The sequence below is a fragment of the Kryptolebias marmoratus genome, linkage group LG11, assembly GCF_001649575.2.
Source record: "Kryptolebias marmoratus isolate JLee-2015 linkage group LG11, ASM164957v2, whole genome shotgun sequence".
NCBI classification, from domain to species: Eukaryota; Metazoa; Chordata; class Actinopteri; order Cyprinodontiformes; family Rivulidae; genus Kryptolebias; species Kryptolebias marmoratus.
This window is the reverse complement of record NC_051440.1, coordinates 10,396,353-10,407,176: the sequence shown is the minus strand read 5'-3', so window position 1 is coordinate 10,407,176 and position 10,824 is coordinate 10,396,353.

Sequence of the window (10,824 nt, the reverse complement as noted above, 5' to 3'; positions counted from 1 at the left end):
TGAATCTCCACCTGTAACTTATTTCTTTTTAAATCTAACATTCATCACCTGTTGCTGGATGAAAACCATAACATCAGCAGAAACTTTTCATATTAGTCAATATTCTTAAACCTCTTCACCTCAAACTGAGCCTAGAGGTCAGGTTTTAGGCTTCACGTTGGCCTTTGACCTTCTCCTTCTGGTTGGTCTGACTGTCAGTCAAACAGGATCTCAGAGCCGGCGTTTCTGCTCTTCATCGCCTCACCAGATGCTCTACTTTATTAAAAATACGCGTCGTGCCTCCTGCTGCGACGCCTTCAGAAAGTCAAGGTGAAAGGGACATTTAACGTTGTCGCCGAGCAGAGACCCAATGTCCCGTCAGGCCAAGAAAACAAACAGACCAGCTGGAAACACCAGGGTGTGAAGCAAGTTTCTTTTAGTGCTCCTAAATACCAAAATAATCATAATTAAAGAAGTCATTAAAGTAAAACTCACGGTGCTGTATTTACTCTTTTGTAACTTTGCTGTTTTTATTCCTCTCATTCAGTTTCATGGTGGCTTCATTCTTTTAAAGAGTCAAAGCTTTTTAATATTAAAACTAATCCGATAATATTCCAACAAATTGTCACCTTGAGTTTCAGGGCTAAGAACCCTGAAGAAAGACTAATGAGGGACAAAAATTGTCCAGATGAGTGAGACACAGAGCATGTTTTTCAGGTCTTTATTGTAGCTCCAACATGTACTGTAACATTTATTAAAAACAAAACAAGAATAATAATCTGATCACAAAACATTATTTATTGTCTCCATTGCAAACAGTATATAACAGCATCTGATCAACTTAAACACATTTCAGGCTGATTCTGTGAATCTTGGAAAAAGAAAGCATACAACTAACGCTCTATTTATGAGAAACTGAACACAAAGGAGTAAAAGCAGCAAATATCAGAGGTAAGGGTGGAGGAGAGCGACCCGGCAGGCAGGGGGCAGCAGGAGGAGGGAAAACCTCGACTCCAACCAGAGGTGACAGCAAAATCAAGAGCTCTGCTGAAGCAAGGAAGTCATTTAAAATCCGAGATCAGACAGAAATCTGAGACCGACAAAATAAAACAGGAAGTGAAGAGGACAAGGAAACTAACAATAGGAGTAAAAAGAAAAGCACTGACTGCAGTAACACCAAAATTAACCAAAATAATCAGAGAAATAGGATTTTTCCCCCCAAAATGTAGTGTGATTTAATGACTGCTGAATGACAGGGGCAAAACTACAAAAAAAAAAAGCTAAAAGAAGCAAAATGCAAGCTGAAAGCTAAAGAAAGTAAAAGTTTAGCTTGAAGCTAAATGTAGCAAATGACTAGCTCAAAGCTAAAAGTAGCTGAAGACTCGCTAAAAACTAAAAGCTGAACGTAGAAAAGCAGTAAGCTAAAAGCTAAATGTAACAAAACTCTAGCCCAAAGCTAATAGTAGCAAAAAGCCAAGTTAAAAGTATCAAAAGACTAGCTACAAACTAAATGTCACAAAAGATGGCAGAAAGAGCAACTTATGCTGAAGCAGATTTCAAGGAGAACAGTGTTTTCAGAGGAACCGAAGAGATCTCAGTGCATTTTTTTGTGGGGAAAATATTTGAAAATAAAGTTTCAAAACAGAAAAGTTTTACTGCTGCAGATACTCAATGCACCGTCAGGTTTATAAGAAGCCGGGCCTGAAGAAAACTAATGGACCAGCTGGAAATACCTGGGTGTGAGACAATGGAGAAATTAATTTCAATTAAAGCTGAATACTTGTAAAATATAAAAGTTGCAAAAAAAATGTAATTTGACGCTGATACTATAGCACCCATCCCCTGAATGAGCTGAATGTTTTGATACGTGAACGGCTAAAACAGCACAAAGTAGTTTGATCGCAATAAATGTACAGAAAAATAAAATCAAATACAGCAAAACAACATCGTGGGTGCTGAATCAAGATTCACACAATTAAAGAAACTCAACAGGAACTCATGAAACCAAATTAAATGAAAACTCAAACAAAACAAACCCACAGACCACGACCTGCAGAGGTTAAATGAGCCGGCTCCGGGACTTTATGGAGCTCTGTTCAGTCCTGCAGAGTCCGCTTGTGCCGGCAGTCCGCCTCCCAGAACACTGATTTCATATGGTGCTAGAGACTGGGTACGAACATCTACGCTACCAAATGAAATCAGTTTCCGAGCGCAGTTCTTCCCAGGGCAGCTTGGTACAAAACAAACAGAGAGGTGAAAGTCGCCTCTCGTGTGTGTGAGGAGGGCTCCGGAAGGCAATGGAAGCTGTGACTCAGCAGAGGGTGTGCTTCGGCCCGGATCAACCGGTGGTGTCGGCTGTTTGCGGACAGGGCCACATTGGGAGTGTCCTGGTGCTCCACCTGCCTGCTGCAGCACAAAACAAGCAACGTGGAAGTTTCAGCAGACCAAGCCGATGGTTGCGTGGGTTATACCAGGAGTGTCAAACTCCAGGCCTCGGGGGTCACTTGTCCTGGACGGTTTAGGTTTTTCTGCTCCAACACGCCTGATTCGAATGGTTTGATCACCTCCTCGCCAAATTATTAAGTTCTCCAGAAGAGCGTCCACAAGTTGTCCATTTAAACCAGGCGTTTTAAAGCAGGAACACATCTAAAACATGCAGGAGAGCGGTTCCCTGAGGAACAGAGTTTGACACATGTGAGTTACACGTACAGGTGGGATTTGTGATCTTTGGATGCCACAAGGATTGTTTTGAAGCATAGCAATGATTCTTCTGACTCGCAGCAAATAATTGCATCCTTTTTGCTTTTCCTTTCTGCAGGACAGGGAATGATCGTTAATGGTCAAAATCGGAGCATTATAACAGATGACAGAGACGAATCCCCTTTCAAATTTACGAGACTAAATACTGGTCCAAACGCGGCACCAAGACGTTCCACTTTGAAATGAATCATATTTCTATAATCAGGTTAAACAATCACACCTGAATACAGATGTAGCAATTGCAGGTGTAGATAGTCTGCTAATAGGGTTTTCGCACCCAGAAGGTGTTAGTCATGTCGCAGATGGCTTCTTTTAAGCAGATGGAAAAAAGGGTGACGGTTTCTCCTCGACAAGCAGTTTATCTTCTTTCCCCTCCCTGCTTTCAAGCTCTTCAGCCAAGTCTCACCGATTATAAGTGAATATTAGAAGCCAAAAAACATATTTTCATCCATAAAAAAAACCTTATTTAGCTACGGTTTAAAAGGCAGAATGAGTTAGAAAACGAAATTAAATCCGACCTCCTTTTGGTTTGTGGGTAAATGCCACGTATCACCACGAAGGGATACCGTGGCACCGCTGAAGGACATTAATGGCTCCAGGTGGAATTCAAAACACTGGTACTCATTAGCCTCGCTTTCATTCTTGCACATTCCTTGGCCCGCTGTCATCAACCACATGACACGAGTGAGTCAGTCAGCCATCACCAGGAGAGGAAGAGCAGAGATATGAGGCTTTTCCTGAAAGCTGTGTGCGGTCATTAAAGTGGACCTTATGAAGGCATCAAAGCAGAGGAATCATCACTGAATCAATAAAAAAAAGGATCCCTGTAACATCTTAAAGGTTTAACATTTTAAAGGTTCTGTAGAAAGCTTATAAACAACAACACCTTACCTGTTGTAGAAACAGAGTTTCATTCTGACTGGATTGATGATATAACAGCTAGTCCGTAATAGATGGATTACAATAGATCACTGTCATCTTAGATCAACTCCATTATCCTTATAAACCTTTACATTTCTGTTATTTTGCATTAAACAGTTCTTTACATGGGTCTCTATGGTCATTTATATACTCCTAGCAGGAAATTCACGATATTGCAGCTGGAATAACAATGTAATGTGGTACGGATGACAATTTAAGAATTTATAAAACAGCGTTTTGCAGGAACCTATCTGAAAGTCTTGACATTGGAGCTGTTTCAGGACTGCTGTTTGGTCTTGACCCATCTTGAAGAAACTCATCAATTGGGTCACAACCACAGACTGTAAAAAAAACCCTGTCGTCCCCGCCTTCCTTTTCTTTTGTTCCTGCTTACAGGTGCTGCCATGTTGTATTTTTGGAACCAGAGTCTGTGCACTTGGGATGTTGAGCTTTAAGTCCCGCCTACTCTCCCGATCCCAATCATCGCCTGTCCTGACTACAGCTAAAGGTTGAAAAATAACAATATTTGAACATACAGCAGCAAGCTAAGAACCGTACGAAACAACAGCAGTCAACACCTGACCAAAATGATCTGAAGTGTATTATTTTTATTTTACGAAGGGCATAGTCTCTTTAGTTTAGGGGGCGGGACTTAAAACTTGTACTGGAACCAGTCTATGGGGATGCTGGTCGAAACGAAACTGTTTTCCCAAATCTGAGGTCATTCAAAAAGCTATCTGCAACAGGTAAGATATTAACTGTTCATAACAGTCGTTAGCGTTTCTGTTTACTCTGGTTTTAAATAACCTGCAGATGGCTGTGGCCTCGCATCGAACTACCAGTGAGCAAACCCGCCCAAAAATATCAAACACTGACTCATGGCAGTTCAATAGTCAGTGCCCTTTCCGGTCCAGTTACAGAGTGTAAACACTTAAAACACTTTAACTGGGACGTGCGTCACTAAACAAGCCAGCAGTTCTTCTTTCTCAAATTAAGGCCGTCAGCCGTGTGACTGATGAGTCATAAAACCACATCCTGAGCGTTTAATCATTATGGACACAAGGGCACCTCCTGACTTTTATAGGGATGGCCATTAACACCCCCCTTGGTGCCACCCCTGCATATATACAACCCCAGTTCCAAAGAAGGTGGGGTGGTGTGTAAAATGTCCATGAAAACCAAAATCAATTATTTGCAAATTTCATAAAGCCATATTTTATTCACAATGGAACATAGTAAACGTACCAATCACTAAACTGAGAAATGGTTATATTCTTTTGAAAAAATAAGGCCATTTTGAATTTTATGGCAGCTATGAATCTCAAAAAAGTTGGGACAGGGGCAACAAAAGGCCAAGGAAGTAAGTGGTGCGAATAAGAACCAGGTGTGGTGGCCATCTTGAATGGTCATGACCTGAAAAGTTAATCAATCGTAGACGTGGATCCAGTGATTAAATTACTTTCTGAGAGTTTCATGAGTGGTTCATGATGTAGTTTGCTAGAGAGGCTGAACCTCTCAGAAGTAAAGATGGGCAGAGGTTCACCAGAAAAACAGCGTCTAGAAATAGTTGGAACAATTTCGGAATAACACTCCTCAGTGGAGAGTTGAAAAGACTTTGAATATCCCATCGTCTACAGGTCATAAAATCATAGAAAGATTTCAAGAATCTGAAAAAAAAAATCTCTGTGGGCAAAAGACAAGGTCTGTAAACAGAGTTGACTGTACCATCTGCAAATACAGATTAAAGCTCCATCACGGTTAAAAGAAGCCAGAAACGCAGCTTTCTCCTCTGGACTAAAGTTCATTTAAAATGGACTGAGGCAAAGCGGGAAACTGTTCTGTGGTCAGACAAAACCAAGTTTTTATTTTTTTTTAAAATCATGTATGCAATGTCCTCTTTACTAAAAGAGGACATCGATCAGATTGCCTCTCTGATGGTATGGGGGTGCATTAGGGTCTATGGCAGTCGATGGAAAAGTACCATCAATACAGGTTTTAGAAGAACATATATTCTCATCCAGCACAGAAGAGCCAGGACTGTTGAACAGCTAGACTCCTACATCAGAGAAGTTTAAAGATTTTTTAAATGGTTTCTTAGTTTCAGCATTCGATACGTTTACTACGCTCCACCGTGAATAAAACATGGATTTCTGAGAACGGCAAATCACTGTACTTTGTTTTTACGGAGATTTTACCGAACAACCCAACTTTTGTACATCAGCCCCGTTCATCAGCACCAGGCTCAGTCCGAAAACGGATGCAGCAACGGAAAATGACTTTTGTCAGGAAATGGAAATAATTGTCACGGAGCTGGATGTTTGAGGACGAGTATTTTATCGATGTGCCAGTCCGTCGTTCATCAGTACGGACCTTTCATTGCCTCGCCTGAGCTCAGCCGCTACAAAGAAGGATTTAAAAGACAGAATGAGGTTTCAGGAAGATTGTTCTGTAGTTATTTATACCTGAGCTGATGTAGGACGGGAGCAGGGTGCGTTTACCTGGCATTCAAATATACAACTGGAGCACGAGATGCAGAAACCAAACATCAAGGGTAATCCGGGTTATCTGAAATGTGCCACCACTTGAAGGTGCAGACGGGTTATCGCTCTGACAGCTTCAGCACAATCACCAGAGAGTAAAACCCCGCTTGTTTTACTGCATCTCTTCTTGGAAGAACTGGTGATTCATTGGCTGCCATTATCAGGACAGACTCCACATTAAAGCTGCCGATGCCAAACAGGAACTGAACACACAGCAAGACCCGTGTCGGGATCAGAAATCCGATAAAGATCGGGACCTGATGGATTAAAAGCTGATCTCTGGGTTCTGAAGACGTATTTTGGAAGCTATTAGCCTCTCACTGTGGTTCGGAAAGTGGCTGAAAGTGAAACTGCGACATTAGTTTTCTGTGTCAGCTCAAAACAGTATTCAGAAAATCCCTTACAATAATAAAAAACACAAACAAAACAAAACATAACTAGATAATTTGCATCAGCAGAGAGATGAAACACTGACCTGACGCAGATGATGTTTGCCTTCTTATTGCATCTGATCCGGCTCTGAGTTGTCCTCTAACACACTTTATTGTGTGTTCTGTAAAAGCTCAAGGTTGTCTTCCTCCTACATGACAGTGTGTGTGCGTGTGTGTGTGTGTGTGTGTGTGTGTGTGTGAGAGAACTTACCGAGCGGCAGCGGAGAGAGTTATGAGACCGAGCTCAGCCCTCTCATCTATTTCTCTCCACGAGCTTTTCATCCACCTCTCCGCCACAGTCGTTACAGCGGCCATGAGTCACGGTGAGCTCACGCACACACACACACATAGAGAGAAAAACGCACACATTTACAGACACAAAGTGATGCGTTTAGATTTAATATAAAAGCAACGAGGATGGTCGACAGCAAATAAGCTCCTCAGACATGTTCCTGCAAGAGAAATGCCCAGAGAGTACGTCACATTTACGGAAGCTGCAGCTCACACACACACACACACACACACGCACACACACACACACACACACACACACACGCACGCACATCACACACCCTGCATGACAAAGCAGCTTCATTCTTGCCAATACAAACATTACAACGATCTACATAACCCTCTTCCTTATTGCCTGTGTCTGATGTTTGCTTGTCTGTTAGCAAAATACCTCATGAACCCCGAGGTGGATTTTAATAAAACTCTCAGAAAGTAATTACTGGATCCACATCTACAACTGATCAACTTTTCAAGTCATTTTTGTTCAAGATGGCCGCCATAGCTAAGCAAGTTTGGAAAACAGATAAAATGACTGTAACTCATTCGGTTGTACAGATACTGAGCTTATATGTGGTGTGGTAGTAGCTAAGAGTAATCCCCGGCTTGCACACTGAGAGCTACCTGTTCATGCAAGACCTGTTTTCAAAACTATTAGAGTCAACTCTGCCTGTCTGTTAGCAAAATATCTCGTGAACCACTCAATGGATTTTAATGAAACTTTCAGAAAGTAATCATTGGATGCACCTTTACAACTGATTACCTTTTGGAGCCAACCCAATTCAAGATGGCTGCCACAGCCAGCCTACATTAGCAAACACAAAGTTGGCTATAGCTCAGTCAGTTTTACAGATATTTAAATAAAATTTGGTGTGATGGCAGCTCAAACTATTTCACAACTGTTAGTTCAAGCACCACACATTGCATGAATGTTTTTGTCTAAAACCTTAGCATTAACTGTCAGAGCTATCACTGTCTGTGTCTGTTAGCAAAATATCCTATGAACCACTGGAGGGATTCTAATGAAACTCTCAGAAAGCAATCATTGGGTGAACATCTACAACTGAATCACTTTCGGAGTCCACGTGGTTCAAGACGGTCGCCACAGCTAATCGACCTTAGCCAACACAAAAATGTCTACAACTCGTTCAGTTTTATGGATATTGAGTCAAAGTTTGGTATGGTAGTAGTTGAGAGCCCTCCTTGACGCATACTCCGAGTGCTAAAACGTCTTGGGAGATCTCGCCATATTGCACGAGACATTTCCAAGGTTTGGCCAAAAACGGCTTTAACTCCGCTTGTGGTCATCCCAAGACGATCTTAGTTGGAAACTAAAAGACGGCGGGCGACATGCATTCCTTCAAAGAATGCTCGGCTTATAATTTGCTTCATAATTTTATCTTTGAGCGGCATTTTGCTCAGATTTGACCTCTTTTTTCTTTTTTTTTTTATGGCTGGAAGATTCTGTTTGGAGGAAGCGGGACCACAGTTTTGTTAAACCAACCTCAAAAACAATGCTCTGTAACTTCCTTTTCTTGAGAGCAACCACACGAACCGGGAAATTCCCAGAAGGAGCCGATGGGGGCGGGAAAAGGGAAGGATGAAACCGTATCCACGCGGAGACGGCAGGTGAGAGGGCACGACTCACAGAACAGGAATCTCGGCCTGCATTCTTTTCGGGTGAAAGGAAGCGGAATGATTGTTCCCCTGTCAGCGGCCAGAGGCACGGCACATTTGTTCGCGTGAACTGAAGCCGAAGCCTCCAACATCAAAACACCTGCTCCGGTTTCCGGAAACCGTTCCTTCACTGTGAGTCGGCTGACCACGCGGTGACTCGCCGCTTTTCAATGGGCCAAACAGGGCTTGACTCAGATGAACGTTTCACCCTGAGTGTTTTCGCAGAACCCAGAGCTCTCAGCATCAGGGAAAAGCCAGCCCCTTGTGATGTGGCTTCTTTGTTTTCCCGAATCCTTACACCTGCGAGACGCTTCGCACTCCAAAACATCACAAGGACTGCACTTAAGGACGTCGACCATCCCAGACGATAACTTAGAGAGACTGTTTCTTTCTTCGGTTTCCCTTCAGCTTTTTATTTTCTTTTTTCGTTTTGAAAATGAAAGGAGTCACTTTCATGCCAGTGATTTAAAAATTAGACGCTGAGAAATGATGGCGTTCTCGCCGTTTTGGTCAAACCCTGAATTTTAGCTCAGTGTCTGTAACACTGACTGAGTTAAAGCCGTTCGGCTGCGGCGGCCATCTTGAATGGGGTTGACTCCAGAAGTTAATCAGTTGTCGATGTCGACCCAGCGATTACTTTCTGCAAGTTTCACTAAAATTCATTCAGTGATCAATGAGATATTTTGCTAATGGTACGGACAAATGAACACACACACACACACAGAGACATGGGCTCCGCCTTCGCTTTCGGCGGTGGGCGATAACCAGCACATAGCTGGATCCTTCAGCCTTAATCCGGCTCATTGAAATGACACATGCTCTAAAGTAGTAATACCTGAACTGTAATAATACGGCGTTCCTCCAAAACAGTGCATAAGATTGGATTTTTGCCAGTATCCAAAGTGCAGATTTTATTTCCTGAAGGGAACATCGGGTAGGATTAACCTGTCGTTGTTCCAGCTGTAATGATGGACCACTAGGTACACTTAAAATATAATCTTTATTTTAAAAAAATAAATCCGAATAAACCTATATATGTTCATGTAAGATTTAGAAACGATCCCCTCATCTAAAAACAGTCGATCTGTCAGCATCATTATCGGCAGTCATGTGAGTGTGTTCTGAATGATGTGATTTGGGGTTCATGCTAAAATTTGATCGTGTTGTTTCCTTTTTCTTCATCATAATTTAAGGTGTGGTTGTAGTGAAGAGGGAGCTGTTCACCTGTTGGTCTATGTTCCTACCCAACTGTGGGTTGTGACAGAAGGAATTAGATCTTGGAAACGGGCACTCGAAATGAGTTTTCTCCACAGGTTAGCTGGGATCTCCATTAGAGATCGGGTGAGAAGTTTGGTTATCTGCGAGGGACTCAGAGTCGAGCCGCTGCTCCTCCACATCAAGAGGAGCCAGTTGAGGTGGTTCAGGCGTCTGATAAGGATGACCCCTGGATGCCTCCCTGGGGAGGAGTTCCAGGCACGTCCAACTGGGAGGATCCCATGACCCTGGACACGATGGAGAGACTATGTCTCTCTGCTGGTCTGGGAACTCCTTGGACTCCTCCTATACAAGCTGGAAGAGGAGGCTGACGAAAGAGATGTCTCAGCTTCTGCCCCCAGTGACCCGACTCCGGAACCACCCATCCATTTTCTTTACCCACTTCTCCTTTCCGGGTTGCGGAGAGCTGGTGCCTATCTCCGATTCTGGAACCAGTGGTAGATAATGGATGGAAATGTATTGACTGTTTTTTTTTCTGCTTATGAAACCCAGCAAAGTTATAGCATATTTATACACTGACGTCCTCTTATCACCCGCTGCTGAAGGCAAAGGTCGGGGCGATGTCTGTTGTCTGTAGCATTAGCAGAATATCTCATGAATCACTGGACGGATTTTAATGAAACTCCGTACGTCTAAAACTGATCAACTTTTGGAGTCAATCCAGTTCAAGATGGCCGCCACAGCGAGTTGACTTTAGCCTGCACAGACATGGCTATACCTCAGTGGAATTTTACAGCTATTGAGCTAAAAGTGACAACAAAGTGCACGAGTAAACAAAGTGAAAGGCAACAAAAAGAAGCTGGTCAGGGAATAATAACAGGACGGATGAATGGATGAATGTTTGAAGTGATTTATACCGAACAGACACGTAGGAGTAAACAGCAAAAACAGGATGTTTGCTGTTTATCTCAGTGTATTCCACCTGTAGATGCCCTGTGCCCCGCTGGGCGGTT